The 20,592-nt window shown below is 33.8% G+C and overlaps 1 protein-coding gene across 2 annotated transcripts in view; it reads right to left on the minus strand.

The window, feature by feature from the left end:
- The window catches only part of LOC143246668 (epidermal retinol dehydrogenase 2-like), a 109,994-nt gene that overhangs the window by 54,154 nt on the left and 35,248 nt on the right, over positions 1–20,592 (minus strand). The window lies entirely within an intron of this gene.

Here is a 20,592-nt window from a genome sequence, read left to right on the forward strand (position 1 = left end):
ATGTATGAAACTTAGTTTCTCACAATAACTAAATGAACATTTATAGCTCTGAAGACACAGGTTTAGATGTATAAAACTAAGTTTCTTACAATAACTAAATGAACATTTATAACTCTGAAGACACAGGTTTAGATGTATGAAACTAAGTTTCTCACAATAACTAAATGAACATTTATAACTCTGAAGACGCAGGTTTAGATGTTATAAATTTGTGTTTCTCACAGATAGTTGTAACTAAATGAACATTTATAACTCTGAAGACACAGGTTTAGATGTATGAAACTAAGTTTCTCACAATAACTAAATGAACATTTATAACTCTGAAGACGCAGGTTTAGATGTTATAAATTTGTGTTTCTCACAGATAGTTGTAACTAAATGAACATTTATAACTCTGAAGACACAGGTTTAGATGTATGAAACTAAGTTTCTCACAATAACTAAATGAACATTTATAACTCTGAAGACACAGGTTTAGATGTATGAAACTAAGTTTCTCACAATAACTAAATTTATAACTCTGAAGACGCAGGTTTAGATGTTATAAATTTGTGTTTCTCACAGATAGTTGTAACTAAATGAACATTTATAACTCTGAAGACGCAGGTTTAGATGTATGAAACTAAGTTACACACAATAACTAAATGAACATTTATAACTCTGAAGACACAGGTTTAGATGTATAAAACTAAGTTTCTCACAATAACTAAATGAACATTTATAACTCTGAAGACACAGGTTTAGATGTATGAAACTAAGTTTCTCACAATAACTAAATGAACATTTATAACTCTGAAGACGCAGGTTTAGATGTTATAAATTTGTGTTTCTCACAGATAGTTGTAACTAAATGAACATTTATAACTCTGAAGACGCAGGTTTAGATGTATGAAACTAAGTTTCTCACAATAACTAAATGAACATTTATAACTCTGAAGACGCAGGTTTAGATGTTATAAATTTGTGTTTCCCACAGATAGGTGTAACTAAATGAACATTTATAACTCTGAAGACGCAGGTTTAGATGTTATAAATTTGTGTTTCTCACAGATAGTTGTAACTAAATGAACATTTATAACTCTGAAGACACAGGTTTAGATGTTATAAATTTGTGTTTCTCACAGATAGTTGTAACTAAATGAACATTTACAACATTAACGTCACAAGATTAGGTGTATAAAACTAAGTTTCTCACAGAACTATCAAAGTACAGAAAATGTTAATAAACAAAGTTTTATTCAACTTTCATGATCAAGGATACGACCAACGTTTTGCTTTTATTCACCTTTCACAAAATGTCCATGTTTTTTTTAACCTGTACAGTCCAGAATGGAATTAAAATGTTCGTGGTTGATACAAGTTCCACAGCAGAATATGTGAACCGGTTTCCCTTATTTAACGTCTACATTCAATTAGACGGGTACGTCTAGCGTTTTTAACTTAAGTTTCCCAGTGTGTCTGTGATAAAAGGTAGCGAATGGATATGGAAAACGCACAAGTTTCGTCTATTTATTCAGTAGCGAATTACTGAGTCGTGACTGACCATCGGTATTTAGGAAAGATTCCTGAGCCATAACAACTTGAAGTCTCTGTAATAGATGCCCGTGCTTTGTTGAAGACGACCTCGCAGGATAAGATAAATTTTATCCACGCCATGCAAAACTGCTGTAATGGTTTTGATATTTAATGGTTGGACGAAAGATGTATCCAGCAGAAGGAATTTTACCTTGTTTCCCAAGTGGAGTTAATACCAATTCTCTGGTTTAAGCAATACAACAATGAATTATAGTAAAGCATATTAACTCACGTTCTTGTTCTAACATGAGTGGTTTAATTTAAGTTAAACTTTGGTATTATTAACTTGATTACTTAGTGGCTATATTCTATCTTCTTGATGTTCTTTTATAGTTGGCGTGGACGAAATAATTGGAGAGTTCTTGAATATTACATTTTCCCAGAATGGTTAGCTATGTATAACCATCATTTAGGAGAGAGCTTTGTTTGTTTTGAATTTCACACAGGTTTACTGGGGGACTATTTGCGCTAGCCGTCCCAAAGTTAGCAGTGTAAGACTAGAGGGAAGGCAGCTAGTCATCACCACCCAACGCCAACACTTGGACTACTCTTTACCAACGACTAGTAGAATTTGCCGACATATTAAAATGTCCCAACGGTTGAAAGGGTGAGCACGTTCGGAGTCAGGATTAGAATCCGAGATCTTCAAGTTGCTAGTCGAGTGCCCTAACCATCTGATCGTGCCAAGCCCCCCAAAAAGGAAAGCTGTTGAGTATTACATTATGAATATTTTGACGTGTGTAGCTTACATCCAGAAAACAGGAATGCTTTTAATAATTTTCCTCCAGGTCATGGGTTTTCAAAATTTGCCAACCGGAGGATCTGACCCCCTTCAACGTGTTTACTGTATAGTCAGACCATTTCCAATTCAAAATAGTTTTTATTAGGTGTAACTGGTGTATCAATATACATAGTTTACTACCTTTAGAGCTTGAAAAACAATGAAAGATTTAAATATGAAGAAATAACATCAAATTTTACGATTTACTTTAAATGTGAAGGATGATACGGGTTTACTGAAACAGTCTTGTGAATTTCTGGTTCAATGTCCGACAGTTTTAAACAAAAATCCAGTTCTACGTCTTTCTTATCTCTATACTTCGGTTTTATACGCGTCAATCCAACTGTAAGTCAACGGTATGCCAAGTAACGAATTTACATAATTCATTTTTATGTTAATTATGATAAATAATTTGTGATTTATATATAGTACTAATTAGTTTGATAATGTCTTAACATTACTCGTTACTCTTTGAATAAACGGTAATTTAATAAAGCTGATGTATTATTGTGCATCCCAGGGGTCCACGGACCACAGTTTGGAAACCTCTGCTCCAGGTTGTTTTTCCATGTATAACATATGCTACAGAATGGAAGCCTGTTAAACATTTCATATCTTCTATCGAAGAAAGTAACGCGTTCAGATAATTCCCATGTTCACCTCTGTCAAACTATTAACATTGATTATTACCTTAGTCCATAAAACCAGTAAATAAGCTGATAAGGTGTGACTGGTAATTTGGTCCATAAGAAACTGCTAAAAAGATGTGTGTGTGTGTGTGTGTGTGTGTGTGTGTGTGTGTGTGTGTGTGTGAGAGAGAGAGAGAGAGAGAGAGAGAGAGAGAACACGTTACAACATTTTCAGCCTTAATACTATTAAAGTTATTAAAGCATTGGTGAATAAACCATCCTCCGACCAATCATTGAAAACAGACTACTCTGACCAGAAATACCACAGTTTCGTGCTTCCTGTGAAGCACGCGACAGAACGTGTACCGTTCTTTTCGAGTGTTCCTTAATTCGTGTTTGAAGTGTTTTGAATAGTTAAAAAATATAACCTGTCATACAACGAGGTCATAATACTTATATAATAAAGTCTGTGTGACGAGGCACTGTAGTTGACACAAAATGAATTCCACTTTCTGGTCTAAACACAATATCCACATTAAATTACGGATGTTTTTGTTCTACCTACTCTGTACACGTGGCTAAATACATTAGTACAAGGGTCACAGGTCACTGTGGAACATTTGACCTTAGATGAATGATGTTGATTTCTTTCAAAAACCTTTTAAACACTTTTTATTAAAAGAAATAAACTAGTTTTTTATGCTCTGTAAAAGAAAGTACCGTCTACATTTTTCTTCTACTAATATGGAATAAAACTCTTGAAATTTAAATATAATTCCGTAAACATTTTCTTATAAAAACTCTCGACTCTCAATCATCGATCACAGTGAGTTTCAGCGTTGTTCAACAGTGAAATAAAGCTTAGCATGTTATTTTTTTCAAGCGAGAAGAAAACTGTGACGTGTTCATTAGAAATCACAGACGTGTAATCACCGTATCTTCTGTACGTAATCATCTCGAATCTCGTTACACAATTATTTAGCCAAAGTTTCTGTTTTACCTGTAAAAAACAGAGTCAGATTAACCCGGCATAACCTCTGACGCTGTTCTTTATTCGTTTGTTAATTGGTTCTGAGCACAAGGTCCGACAGTCTGATACTTACACTATAATAATCCATCTAGTTTATGTTTAAAGGTGCCAATATTGGAAACTATTGGCCTGACCAAAAACATCTGTTTCATGAACTCTTGGTGAACTATACAAAGCATCGTAGTATGTGCCCACAGATTTTTTATATAAATTTTACCATTAAAAGAAACTTTTGACTGGTCTTTAACGAAAATATTTGCAAGTTAGTTTCTCTCTATTTTGTTATAACTTCTTTATAATGCATACACTGTGAAAGATAGTTTTGGTAGTTAAATGTTGTCTACTGATTTAGCATAATGTTTTGTGACAACAATGGATCTATTGGTCCATCTCGGCTCTAAACTATTAAGTAAAAGTCCTTATCATTCACAGTTTCCTCTTAAACTCACTTAAATTAACCACCTCTACAACATCCGAAGGTAACATACTTCAAAAGCGAACCATCGTATAAGAAAAATAAAACTATCTTAGCTGAAAATTATTTATAATCTGACAAAATTTGTACTTGTGTCACTAGTGCTAGTATGGTCACTGTTAGGTAAGAAAAAAACAGATACATCAATATTACACACATCGATCAGACACTCTCAAACAATATTACACACATCGATCAGACACTCTCAAACAATATTACACACATCGATCAGACACTCTCTCACAATATTACACACATCGATCAGACACTCTCTCACAATATTACACACATCGATCAGACACTCTCTCACAATATTAAACACATCGATCAGACACTCTCAAACAATATTACACAATATCTAAACACATCGATCAGACACTCTCTCACAATATTAAACACATCGATCAGATACTCTCTCACAATATTAAACACATCGATCAGATACTCTCTCACAATATTAAACACATCGATCAGATACTCTCTCACAATATTAAACACATCGATCAGATACTCTCTAACTCTTCTTTTTCGAAGAGAAAACAGATTATCGTCATCACTGATTACTGAGAAAACAGTTTGAGAGATCTCAACTTTATCTTGTATGACAAACTCTCCATCCCAGGCACTCTTCTAGCAACCATTCTCTGAACCATTTGAAACAATTTAATGTCTTTCATGAGATAGGGCGCCCAAGACTGAACACAATATTTCAAATGTGGCCAACCCAGTGACCTGTAGAATGAACTGATAACCTCTTTGTAACCTCATGTTGCTAAAAATATTTCGTAAATTCGTATTTGCGCTTCCGCTAGCAACAGCACACTTATCAAAACTTCTCGCAGAAGATGTGAAACTAATGGGTCTAAAATTACTGGGACAATTTTTATTACCTCCCTTGAAAAGTAATAATGAATTGTTTATTTGTTTTTTGAATTTCGCGCAAAACTACACGAGGGCTATCTGCGCTAGCCGTCCCTAATTTAGCAGTGTAAGACTATAGGGAAGGCAGCTAGTCATCACCACCCACCGCCAACTGTTGGGTTACTATATTACCAACGAATAGTGGGATTGATCGTAACGTTATAATGCCCCCACGGTTGAAAGGGCGAGGATGTTTGGTGTAACGAGGAATTCGAACCCGCGATCCTCAGATTACGAGTCGAGTGCCTTAAGCACCTGGTCATGCCAGGCCTCTGGTAATAATGAAATCGTTTTATTTAGTTTGTCCGATTGCAAGTTCTATAAATAAAACCTGTTTTAATTACTCGTAAATAACAGTTAACCTGACTTCACTGGATTTAAACCTAAAGTAGATACACAAGTCAATGAAAAACTATATAACCAATTAGTTCACTCTGTCTGCTTACTTAACTTTGCTGTATGGTTCACTCATACGAAAAACAAAATATCATCAAAAACAAATTGTGAAATGTTAGGAAAACAGTGTGTGTCATGTGATATCACTCTAGTTACACTGTGAAAAAATGCATGCTGTGTTCTAATAACGCAACATACAATCTATTCACACTGTGATTGGTTTCTATATATAGTCCAAACCGTGTGTTACGTAACTTAACGTTGAAGGTATTTTAATACGTTTTTTTTCTTTACAGGTTATAAGTAATAATTGTTATATTGTTTCTTTTTAACGTTTCAAATTATTTTTTATTATATATTGTACTGAGATAACTTGAGCCTTACTTAAACTAAAAACTAGGCTTAACTTGTTGATTCCGAATAACATAGGGCCAAGTCTCAGTATTTATTTGCTTGTTTTAGAATTTCGCGCGAAGCAATACGAGGGCTATCTGCGCTAGCCGTCCCTAATTTTGCAGTGTAAGTTAGTCATCACCACTCACCGCCAAATCTTGGGCTACTCTTTATCCAATGAATAGTGGGATTGACCGTCACTTTATAACGCCCCCCCTGTTGAAAGGGCCTGCATGTTTGGTGTGATGGGGATTTGAACCCGCGACTCTCAGATTACGAATCGGAAGCCCTAACATCGTTTATACTGGAATTATTATTATTAATGACTAGTTGTAATAAAAAATAATACTTATAAAAACGGAAACTACGTTATCTCAGTGAAATAGGTGAATGTCATTTATTTTTGGTTTTTGAGTTATCATGTGATAAAAAGAAACGGAGAGGAGAACAAGAAATGCAAACTTCTGTTATGATATTTACAGAGATTACCAGAACGTGCGACTCAGTCATTACATTACCAAAACTTGTGACTCAGTTATAACATTGATACTGTTATAAAAGAAAACACTATACAGTATTTTCTGATGACCTACTGGGACTGGGAAGATATTTAAAATACCATTTCGATTAACTGTCCAAGCCATCCCTAGATACACAGTGCTGCCATCTACCCGATATTCTGCATTTTACATAAAATAGCCTACCTTTTTTTTTTTGTTGCTGTTGTTAATTGTCCTCATAAGAAATGGTTCAGTTCCAAATAGCATAGCAAAACGTTTCGGTCGATCGCTCGCGTGGTGTCTTAATTAGGTTTCATCAAACCTCGAGATCAGTTAACGTTTTATGAATTTAAAATTATTTGTTCTTGTTTGATCCTTGACCATGCTACTGATTGCATGCAATAGCTATTTAAAAAAAAAAATCGTAACAACATTCAGCTATTCACAAAAGTTGTATATTTGTCGCATCTGACGTGTTCCAATGGGTCCAGTAGCTCAGCGGAAAGTTTGAAGGCTTATAATGCTAAAAACCGGGTTTCGATACCTGTGGTGGAATCGGCATAGATAGTCCATTGTATAGCTTTGTGCTTATACTACAAACAAATCGTTTCAGTGAACCAATATAAATGGTTTGTTTTCTGACATTCAAATGGTCACAACAAAAAGTCACTTTTAAAATGTATAACTTAAAATGTGTACCTAGTCTGTAACTGAAACTTTGTTTGTTTATTGATGTTGATTTATTATTATTAAAACTAAGCTTGTCTTATGTCACTTAATATTTCGTTCATTTGTAAAGTTCTTTGTTTTTTAATTTCGCGCAAAGCTACACACAAGAATTTGTGCCAGCCGTCCCTAATTTAGCAGTCTAACCACCAAGGCACTCGACTTGTAATCTGAGGGTCGCGGGTTCGAATCCCTGTCAAAAATGTGTTCGCCTCTTTTAGCCGAGAGGCGTTATAATTTCACGGTCAATCCTACTATTCGTTGGTAAAAGAACAGCTCAAAAGATGGCGGTGGGTGGTGATGACTAGCTGCCTTCCCTCTCGTCTTACACTGCTTTTTGTAGTATTACGATTTGCTTTAGTATTCTAATCAGCTGGGTTACGAATATCGCTCTTCACTTATCTTTATATCTTCTTAAAATTTATTATACCTATTGCACTTTAATAAATACACTTTTTAGTCGACCCCTAACGAGAATTCATTTGTTTCTTTTGTTATCTTCTCACCACGATTATCAAAACCTGTGTCTTAGTGATATAAGCCCTCAGACCTACCACCAGAGGGCAAATGGTTTTTTGTTGTTTTTTCTACTATTTAAGTAGATTAATCTGAAATTTTTTTTCCAGGTTTAAGCACCCACTTGGAAGAAAACAAAAAGTGTGTTTTAATAGGAGCTATCATGTATTCATTTTTTAAAAACACTTTTCGTGTAGGAATTGGCTTCGGTTACTGAACACAGTTTTTTTGTGTTAGAAAAACGTCACTGAGATGTTTATGTACGTTAATGTTTAAAATGAAGCTGATTCACGGAAAACTGAAGACAAAACAAACAAACTACTTGACGAGTATTTAAAAATAAGAACATAAAACTTCCATATCATCACGTGGTTAGTAATGTAACAGTATTCAGCAAGTGACCTGGTTCAAATTCAGCTTAACACGTAACACAGGTTTACTAATTTTAGTTGTCACAATGCTGTTTTTTGTTTAATTCATATGTACAGCAACAACAACTTTTATATTAGGTAAGTTTTGATTTGCATACAAAGTTTCGACCTATAAGATGCGATAAAAATACTTTTCCAACTATTTATTCAGTTACTGACCACTGATGACCTATATTTTGTTTTTATTGCTCTAAACTACATTTTAAATAAGTCTTCTCAATCAATTCTAAAAAAGTGCTCAGCTCTTCAATTTCAATAGTGAATAAACATGGACTCGAATCACTTCACAAATAAATACACATTGTCTTGCACGTTCGATTACCAATCTTGAGTTAACATTTTACCCTCAGAACTTGGCATATAATATGGACAGTATTTTCAGTTTGTCTTATGCGCGTAAGTGTTGTTAAAATTTAATCATTTTATACGTTGTTGTTGTTTTGAATTAAGCATAAAGCTACACAATGGGATATCTGTGCTCTGCCCACCACAGGTATCGAAACCCGTATTTTAGCGTTTTAAGTCCGCAGATATACCGTTGAGCCACAGTTGTTAACAACAATAACAAAAGGAAAGAAAAGCACAAAAAACACACACAATTCTGGAAAGACTAGATTCCGAATTCTTTTGTCAGTGTTATTATTCTAAATAACAAAACATTTGTTTGGTAACTTGTCAGTAATGTGAGCTTGCTTCGTTATGTAATGAGTTACAATATTCTATATTTTGAAACCTGTGAAGCATTGATGGATTTTTTGTATCAAATATATATTTTGAATAAAAAAACTTTCAACTAGTGATCGCTTTTAATATTTATTTCTTCTAGTGTATAGTAAAATAAAGTATCCATATTATTAAAGTAGGCTTAATAAATGTAGCGCGCTAAGCAGAATTCGTTGTTACCAGCCGACCGAACTTACAACATCAACGAGGCTGGTCTTTAGGACACATTCGACTCGTAGTCTGTGGGTTGTAGGTTCAAATGCCGTCACCAAATATCAGATATGGAAATACTATAATGTGACAGTCAATCTTACTATTTATTGGTAAAGAACAGCACAAGAGTTGGTAGTAGATATTCTCGACGAGCTATCTTTTCTGTAGTCTATCACTTCAAAATTAAGGGCTACTAGCATCGATACCCCTCAAATTGTTTTGCGCGAAATACAACAAGCAACTATAAATATACTCTTAAGTACAAGCGAACATCGAGTCTGTCTTATAACGATCATGTTCACACACGTTGACTTTAAAGTTTATCATTTTTCACTGAAAAAAGGCCTTAACAGTGTCAGTTATTGAAATATTAGGCTAAAACGACATTATAAATTCACTGCAATTTGACTTAGCTTTCTAACGTTATCGAAAGTACTGGTTTATTTTAGATAAAAATTAGCTTATTATAAACAATCTAGAATATATTATCAGTCATTTCACTAAATTAACATATTTTGATTTTTTTTTTTAATTACGAGTAATTTCGTATGCGACATTGTGCACGATACCGACTGTCGTGTGTTGAGCTTTGTGTTTAAACAGCCATAGTTGTGGAACCCATAATGAACGTAAAAGTGAAAGCCTTAACTCCTTACGTAATACAGAGATAATTCAACATAGGATAGTTTGTTGAAAAATATTAGGCTGTGTTGAACTCTAGGTCAACGTTTCTCAACCTTTTTGATAGCAGGAAACAGTTCTCTGCTTCCCTAAAATGTCGTGGACCATTATAATAATAATACAATGAAAAGCCATTAAGATTTAAATATGAATAATTCTGTCAATTATTTGTTTATTTCTAACATTAATAAGTGAAGACTAGAACTTAGTTTTTGTGCTGCACAACTTAACACTATTTCTAATTGTAAATAAACAAGATTCTGTTTTCTAAACATACATTCATATTTTCCCCTATTTTTCTTCAAGCAGAATTAAAATTTGGAACCTGAAGGACCAGGTCAAATACTCTTCAGATGGGTAACTTACTTTTTACTTTGCATGTTATCGTTGAATATCTGCCTTTCTTTACTGGCTTCCAACATAGGATTTTCACATTAAGTTTCATTCTCACACAAGTAACAACAGTAGGCTTAACTCCAGTATCGTACAAGTAACAACAGTAGGCTTAGCTCCAGTATCATAGCATAATCATAGTCGGTAACAAAGCAGAATAATTAGCTAGCAATAAAGAATAACAACAACATGAATTTGCACTTTATACGTAAAACTGTGCAGACCGAAATTGGTATCCCTTGTTGAATATCCTAAATACTTCATTTTAAATTATATGGGTGTTAACATTCCTACAAACTCTTGGAACTACGTAGAATCGGGAAATTGAAAGTTTGAAAAATAGATAACAAAAAAAGAAAACGGAAGATAGTTAGCCAGTTTTTAAATTAAGCATCAGTAACTAGCCTTAAATTTAAAAAAAACAACAACATGGTTGTTTAAATCAAATTAAACTTGTCAACCACGTAGCGAGGTTTAACCAATTTTTTGTTTCTATCTTAAGGATAAAGATAGTGTTGATTTCGTCCATTATATTCACTTAATACAAATAAAATTTATATAGATATAGTATATTAAACACTGTGAAGGAAACAATGAACAAAAACGTTCCTACGTAACAACCAAATGATTAAAGCCTACAATTACTTTATTATTATTATATAATAATAACCAATTTTGTAACCGCAACGTAATCATCTAACAACGCACAATTCTAACCTTACTTCGAGTATCTTAATAAAATTTGGTAATTTTTGTACTAAACATTACAAGTCTATTCCAGACAAAAATTCAGGTTTTAATAATGTATTTTTACGACAGATGTGTTGTAACTGTAAGGAGCTTTTATTGAGTCAAACTGAGCTCTGAATTAGTTTATGTTAAGAATAAAACTACTTTTCCATCTTGGTTTTCACACTTCACTTGTATAACACCTAGAACTCCCACATAAAGTTTGTTCAGTAAAACTAGATTTGATTGTTTTCTATATCTAACACCAACTCTAGCAAATTCAGCAATGAATAGCTGATTTGTTTTTGTTTCTATAATGACTGCGTATTGTAACAGATAATTAAGTTATTTATTATTACAGCCAAGACTTTTCAGATCTGAGTAAAACTGCACTCAGACCATTTCAGAGCTAGCAAGCTGGAAGCTCTGTGTGGGTATTAATACTTTATTTTAATTAAAGTTTTAATACCCATACCAGTCGTCTTGAGAATACAGCTTTCCGCTCAGCGCGAGCTGTGACGGAAATCAGAATTTTTTTCCCATACAAGTTTTTTTTAATCTAATTTCTCATTTTATCTTCTCTTGTAACAATAAGTACAATTTACACAAGAAATTTAATATTAACGTGTGGACTCGTATCCTATGTAGTCGGGAAGAACTGTAAGCAAAAATATTAACAAGCACAAGAAACAGAATGTCCTACAACCACTATAATTTAAAGGACGTTCTAACTAACCTAGTTAAAAAATGTTACTACTTAGTCGAGCCAAATACTACAGTGACATGATAACGAAATATTTCCAAATCTGTCTCTAAACAAACCAACCTTGTAGTGTTATAAGCAATTATTAATCCTTTCTAATTTTTTTTTTTTACATCGTAAATGTCATTTCTGTCAGATTACAATGGTAGAAGATAAATTTAAAATGGGCAACAAACAAGTCACGTTATGCAGAAAATTGAAGGTTAAAAATATATTTTAAAATTTCCTTTTAAATTACAAAATAAAAACTTGTTTAGATATCAGGTTTAATGCCATACTTTCAAAGTCTAATAAAATTTGTAAATATGTCATGACATGCGCATTTTGATCATCGTTTCATGGACATAGTCAAATACTTGTGCAAGTCACTTGTATGCAGTCTGCACTGGTCTTTCAATCTCGTTCCACCTTGAAAGTAATCACAAATCTATAAATAATCGTGTTTATTCTTTGGGTTTCAGCATAATAACTGTCAAAATCAGATTTATATGCACATAACTTGATTACTAAGCTCTTGTCTTCAAAGAATATCCTTGGCCTACATAAAACCTACACTGATGAAATAAGATGGGAACATACTGCCGTTTTGTCTCGGCCCTCTTTGCGAATACAAATTAAATTAAAGTTCTGTGTATACCCAAATGCACTCGTATTGCTTGCTGAAGGATTTGCTCTCAAAGGTCAATAATAAATAAGCCATCGTGGACCCCAACAGTGCTGTACCATTTAGGTTCATAAAAAGTAACTTAAAAATTCTTATGTACATATGTATTAAGAAAATCACCACTGTTGATTACCTGACTCTACACTTACAAGACAAAGCTGTAATATTTTCCCTTTATGATTTGTCTGTAAGTGAAACTGAAGAACGGATAACATGGCTGTAAGAGGAAGTTAAAATGTCGACAAAGTTCTCTCTATTTTGTAAAACTATTATATCAGCCATTTTAAAATTTTCTGTTTCATGAATATTACGCGAGGGATGTCTGCGTCAGCCATCTCTATCTTTCAAGTTAAAGAACAGATGGAAGTCAGATAGTCAACGCCACCTACTGCTAACCTGAGCTACCACAAATGACCTAACCCTAGCTACCAATAAAGAATTCAAAGCTACTTAGCAATGAGTGGTTGTTACTAGCTGCTTTCCCTCTGTTCTATCACTTCCAGCTTGGGTGTGACTAGGGTAGATAGTCTTCGAGTAAATTTGCGCGAAATTCAAACAAACAAACAAACTGATTTTCTTTTAAAGTAATGGTGCAACACAAGTGTTGGAATTAGGCTTAATGTTATTAAACATAAATATTCTACTTTTATTGGAAGAGGAAGAAGTGATACAAGATGCAAGTTTGAACGTTTCTTTGGTGTAGTGTGCTTACAACACAAGTTTCTTTATTGATTTATCAAAGAGAAAAAATACAACACATTTTTTTTTCTCTCAATTCTACTCTACGTAAATATTTTGAAAACAGAATTTTAGCATCTCAAGTCCATAAACTTAACGCTGTCCCACCCGGAGACGAACAGCTTATGATATTCAGCTATACTCACTATCAGGTTGAATTTTAGCTTCGCTCTTGTTAAACAGATGGCTCTTCTCGGAATCTAATATAAATTATAGTTTAAATGAACTTAAAAACAGAATGTAAAACGATGTAGACATATTTCTACAAAAGTTCGGTGCACGTATTTTTCAGGATAACGTCTTGTTGTAATTTCCTATAAATAATTTTCAAGTTTCGTTTTTCGAAAACTTAGCTTTCATTTCTCTCCTTCTAAGAATTTTATCCTCTTTACATTTCTTGAACAACGGTACCTGTTTAGTTTGACACTTTTCTGTTATTTACTTAAATTTATTTAAATATTTTAAACAATCTATTAACTTCAAACATATTTCCCACTTTCGATTTCAGTTATGAGATAATTGCACAAAAGGAAGAAGTAAAACCAACACCTGTTTAGGATAAACCCTTTCTTGATAAATTCTGTTTTCTCAAGTACAGTAGTAGTATAGTTCTTTCGTTCGCAGGTTATTTTAAATTATTGGTAAAAAATAATTCAACGTCCAGTCCGTATAACGATAATAAACTACTTTATTTCTTCCTTTAACGTTTCTACAATTTCTACACTTGTAAGCTACTATAAATTGCTGTAGGCCAACGTTACAAATGATGTTAATTAATGGAAAACAGGTCAACTTGCTTGTACAAAGCAACCGTGATAGCTAACACACGGGCTAGTTAACTTTATATTTTTAAACAATATTCACACTTCCCAGTTATGTTGTATTTATAATCTCGCTTCGAATATATAAAAAACCAAAAAAAAAATTAATGTGACATTCTTATAATTTTCTAGGTGTTCTATGCCTTCTAGCTAACAAATTACAGTGTTAAAAATATAGCTTACAAAACTATCTTTTCTTCCACTTATATTAATTCACTAAAGTTCTTATGCCTACTTTCATCACACAGTTTTTACGAACCACTATGAAACTTTAAATATTTGAAATATTTAATAAAGGTCGGTAAAGATTTAAATTAGCACGTCTAAATAAAACAAAAAAAATACTATTTTGTTTTAATATTCCATTTTCTTACAATTTTTTATACAGTTTATGGAAAAGGCTGAACAATATTTTTTGTAAACGTGTTCCAGGTAAAACGTTTGTATTAGAAACTGTCTGTACATACTGTAACGCCTTCAACATTTCTAAGCCTACTTTCTACGTAACAGTATTTACTGCCTGAAGAAGACCGTGAGTCCGAAACGTTCCACGACACAAATTTGTATTTAGACATTTTACTTTATCTTTTATCACTTTTTATCTGTTTTTAATTATTTTTTCTTGCATCTTGTGGAATGAAAGTCATTCAAGAACCACTCAAAATATTGACTCCTTTCGACTTAAAGCAATAAAGATCTCCATCTTAATTTTACATTTTCAAATAGTTTTGGTTATTTTTTTTTGACTGCCTTAATTCATAAAATAGGAAACTTATTAATAATATTAAGGAAAAGTTACAATATCGCAAAAATTGTGCAGACTAAATGAAACTTGTAGAAGCGAAAAATAAACGATCAATATTTGATAATTTGACCAAACGGGACTACTGTAAGAAAGCTCGTACTTTAAACGTTCCAGAATTTTCGGTCAGTTATCTGCGCATTTTAAGGTAATAGTCTAGAATGGCAATTCTCAATGCGAGGTCTACAAGCCACGTTGTGTTACTGTTAGTGTTGTGAACAAGTTGTTGTGTTATTGTTAGTGTTGTGAACACGTTGTGGTATTGTTAACAAAGTAAGAAGATGTCAGAGTGATTACTGACGAAAAGTTTGAGAAAATCTATTAAGTTGAACAGGCCTGCACTCTGCAACCTATCAACTAGTAAATATCAACTAGTAAACTAGCTGGTAAATAATATGCCTTAAATATACAACAGTTATGCAATCCAAGAAAACGAAATCTGGGGCCTTATTCATGAATGACTTCGGGACAATGTCACTCACAGTTCTGCGTGGAATTCTTTCAAACTAGTCGTGTTAACATAGAAAAAAGTAATTTCACGCTTCAAATAATTATAATAATAAAAAAAAGTCTTTTTCAGTAGAATTATTGTTGTCAAAGTCAATAACCACGACTAGAGTAAAAATAATCGCCTCCACGTTGAATGACAGACAGATTAAAGACATTCCAAAAAAGGATTTTTGCCTTATCGGTTTGTTGAATATGAAGTAGGTAGAAGACAGATATAAATCTAACCCTAACAACAAAGCAAACATGTACTTCTCCGATGTCGCCTATCAACAGCATTGGCTCGGAAGAGGTATTACATCACAGCAGTAACTTGTTTAATAATTTTATTTACGAAAATAGCAATAATTCATTCGGGTTGTTCCAGCGAGTTCGGGGTTTAATTGTAAATTAGATTATGTGAACTAACTATACAAGTCCTTATTATAGCATGTTCTGATTACTTGTTGATTTTAGAAACAAAAAACGCGCACAGGAAAGAAAAATAAATAAACAAACTACCTTCCAAAATTGTCCCTAGTGACAGAACAGAAGAACAACAGCTAATAGAAAGCATCCACTGTGGACTTCTTTAATAGTAAGATTTGACTGCCTTTCTTATAACGCGTTCATACAGTGTAACTCCAAAGTACGAAACATCATTGTTTCCGTTTGGGGGCGCAGTACAGAGACAATAGTACCACGCAACTCTCAGATCCAGAGAATGGCACACTAGCCACTGGGCTAGCAGCATGCAGCCACTACACTTACCGCACTAGCCACTGTACTAGTAGTGTGCAGCCACTACACTTACTTCTTCATTGGTTTAACTATTTAAGAAATGACATGTCTGGAAAGAAAAATATTTATATATAATTCTTTTCATTCTTAACACTTCTTATAATATGTACCAGATATTGTTTAAAAATATCAGATCTAAGATATTGTTGTTCTTACTTAGACGTATCTGATTAAGAAAGACTTCGTGAAAAACTTACACACACACAAAGAACAACTCTCCATCTGATAAGTAAACGAGGGAAAATTAAAATAACCTAATTAGGAGGTTTAAATTCATTATTTTTTTTATCCTATCACGCATGTGGTTGTAAGTTTAAAAACGTTTTTCAAGGAGTTAAAAAATTGAAGACTTGGAATGAAATATTGTACGTCGGCAGTAAAAAAACATTAAATATATAAATAAACTACCTGGAGCACCCACCCTTAATAAGAGGTTATCTTAGGATATAAAAATGTACTTCCTTTGTGTAATTGTAAAAAGAGACAAAACTTCCGGTGAAGATCCATCTACACCATACAAAGTGGTAACATGGACGGACAATGCTATTATATTTATATATCATAGGTAAAGCTTCGAGTCTGTCTGAACACAAGTTTAACTACCCGAGTCTGTCTAATGAACACAAGTTTAACTACCCAGTTTTCTCCTCGTATCCTGCTCTGCGATCTTTCGTATCTGATTTTCGCAGATTGAATTAAAACAAACAAAATTCGTTGGTGATTGACGAAGCTGGATAAACTCACTTGATTTTAAATACTTACACAAGTATACACACACACACATAAATTATTGCATAAAAATGTATGTGTGTGTCTATATATACTTATTTCAAGCTATCCAGTTGGTATAATCACCAACGCTCACAAGGTGTATGTATCAAAGTGAACGCACGGAAAGTGGCTCATTGTTTAAACTTGTCAGTTGATCAAATGTCACTGAATATATTAACCATAACACTAAAAAACTGCGTTCAATTTTAGCTTTAAAGAACCACAAAACTAGGCTAAGTCAAGACCTGCTTGTTTTAATTCAAAGCCACACACATCGGATTTAATAATTATATGCAAGTAAAACTAGATTCACATTCTGCAGGGTTCTCAAAAGTGTTTTGTTTCACGAAAAATAAACCTAAAATTAAGAGTACTAAATATCTTTATTTCTGGCTTTTCATGTTTGCATGTCATGCTGTAATGTAGAGTACAGAGAGCATGACTGTTCTTGTGGTATCTCGCTCGCGCACGTTTTTCTGACTGACGTCACGCCAGTACAAATTATGTAACGTCACTTTCGCAAATTTTGACTGACTGACTGACTGACTGAGAGCACACTACTATATTGCGAGCGGTTAAAATAGGTGGCCTTTGACCCTTTGACTCGTAATCTGAGGGCCGCGGGTTCAAATCCACGTCGTACTAAACAAGTTCGCCCTTTCAGCCGTGAGGGCGTTACAATGCGACGGCCAATCCCACTATTCGTTGGTAAAAAAGTAGTTCACAGAGTTGGCGGTGGGTGGTAATGATTAGCTGCCTTCTCTCGAGTCTTACATTGCTAAAGTAGGGACGACAAGCGCAGATAGACCTCGTGTACAAACAAACATACGAGTTACATATCCTTGTTATAAATCTGGTTAAGTGTTAATACCCGTACCAGCCGTTCTGAGATATTTTTATTTCAAGCGAGTTTCTCGTCATCACGAATATCCTTGTTATGTCTCGGATTAATTTATACAATTCGAATTTCAACTGCGATGGTAAAAACCAAATAAAACGAGAAATTACGTGAGCTTTTTCTCCCATTTTAGTAGACAAAAAAATAGAAAAAGACAAAGGGTTATGGCTTCCTTTGCAATCTCGCTTCCCTCGTAAGTCAACCAAGACAAATGGAAGCCTTCTGAACTACATGGGTGACGAGTATCGACCGAGCGCACTTCTACGAGAACAACGTGGGTAGAGGTGAAGCATAGCAGGAGATCCCGTTAAAACCTTTCGTACGTACCACGCATGTACCTTTATCTGTTCCGTTTCTACAGCACTTTAACTAGCGAGTCTATCCGCTTTAAATGACAAAGTTGACTCTAAACATGCCAACTTTAATGAAGTATTTATAATAAAAGCATGCCTGCTTTCAGTGTATTTATTTTTAAAGTGGGTAGGTCTCGAATAGCCATCCTGACGCTTGTATGTTTTTTTTTGATATGTAATTAAAGGACAAAGTGGCCATATTGCAAAACTGAACATAATAAATACTAGTGAATACCTTGTGCGATAACAACACTACTTGTAACAAAACATACGTGACACAAATGTACTATTAAATATCTCGACTGAAATGAACCCTGTTTCTACTGTAGAAAATTCATATCTGTTCCTTTTCTTAATTTCGTGCAAAGCTGCACGAGAGCTATCTGCGCTAGCTGTCCCTAACTTAGCAAAAAACAGCCAGCTTGTCATCATCACACACCGTCAACTCTTAGGCTACTCTTTTACCAACGAATAGTGGAATTTACCGTAATATTACCACGCCCCCACGACTGAAAGAACGAGCATATTCGGTGTGACGGGCACATGACCTTCGGGTTAAGAGCCAAGCATCCAAACCACCTGGCCAGTGCAAATCTACGCAATGTGTTATCTGTACTCTGTCCACCGCGGGGACTTGAACCCCGAATTTCAGTGTCACAAATCAGTAATTTAGCCGTTGATCGACCGGACGATACTCGGATGTTGTTTTTTGTTTACCTGTGCGTGATTGTCTACAGGGTATTAAATTTACTTACATTATTTTCTTAGTTAGATTATTTTGTTTGTTTTATTGTTTTTCTGACAATTTTAGACTCTCCAGATAGTACTACAATTGTTGTTTTTTCACTATAAAGTTTTTACGTGTTTTTTGCTGTTTCAATATTACACTGCATTATTGGACTGATTTTACATGTTTTTCCCCTGGATGTTTCTATGTTTTTATCAAGATCGAACATATCTGGACGTGTAAAAAATCATAGCTCTGTATACTGTGTCACGACTTCCTCATCATAGGCCCTACAATAAAAAAATTCCATTAGGAATATGTAAACATGTTGAAGTTTAAATTTCTTTTGGAAGTAGAGATCGTAAAAATTAAGGAGACTAGGCTGGAGAAACTACATACATTATTATTTACACAAACTACAAACCCCTATTTTGGCTTTATGGTGTTACCTAGAATTACATTTGGTAGAGTCGACATAGAGATTTGTAGTGTGAGTAAATAATGTCTACAGCATCTCCAACCTTGTTTTATTTACTTTAATATGATCCGTATTCCAAGGTTTTTAAATTCGCAATTTTTTAATTTACCTTATTTGCAGGATTCTTTATTTTCAACTATGGACAAATGATTAGTTGATATGGTAGCTATCTTATACATTTTTAATGATAATAAACATAGCTAAGAGCTAGCTAGCTGATACGGTTCATGATGATTTACTGTGGCTAGTGACTATTTGATCACATCGGTTTGGAATGTAAAATGTTATGTTGCAACTGGAGATTGTCATGGAGATCTGTTTGAGAATATAGTAAGCATTTATAGTTTCTGTATAATTGAACTGTCTCTCCCTCTCTCTACATATACAATGCGTAGAAATGGGCAAATATATGTCTGGACTAAGACAATCCCAACTAATGTATGAAACCTTATCAACAGAAAAGCAGCTTCTAAAAAACCCAACAAAAACACCGCTTTAAATAAACCGTCGAGACTTTTAAAGTAATTATTTAACGACTGTGTGTAATAAAATATAACATCATTTGTTTTGATATTTTTACTTCTTCGCTTCATACATAATATGGGTTCGCTCCCTAAAGACACCAACTGTATAGTGTACAAAGCATTGAGTATTCTACGTTACAGTGTCTAATATGCTGAGTTTTTGTTGGTTGGTAATTTCTATTTCACCCTGTATTCAAGTGTTTTAAAGGAAAACCAGGTGTGTGTAAAAAAGCTAACTTCAAGGGGTAATGATAATATTTCAAACTAAAATTGTGATGTTTTTTTTTTTACCTTATGTAAAATACATATAAGAAAACAAAATTAACTTTCCAATACCCCTTACGACCCTCACAGTACCTTATTTGGTATTCTATAAAAGATTTGTTGTAGAATGGCAAGAGAATATTATTATGAAGAATAGCAAACGGGTCATTTTGACCGAATTTTCTTTTTGTGCTTTATCATATGAAGACAGCCTTAGCACTAGGTGTTGTTTAAACTGAATATTTACTGTCTTAGTTGCTTTTTGCTCGAACGTTCTATTATAGTTCTATGCAAATCCTTGAGAACCATGTTATGAACCACTTCCTTTGTTTCACGAACTTAGCAACGAAGAAGTTCACATACTTTATGAACCTCAACTATACCACACAG

This window comes from Tachypleus tridentatus, chromosome 3 (assembly GCF_004210375.1).
Source record: "Tachypleus tridentatus isolate NWPU-2018 chromosome 3, ASM421037v1, whole genome shotgun sequence".
Taxonomy (NCBI): Eukaryota; Metazoa; Arthropoda; class Merostomata; order Xiphosura; family Limulidae; genus Tachypleus; species Tachypleus tridentatus.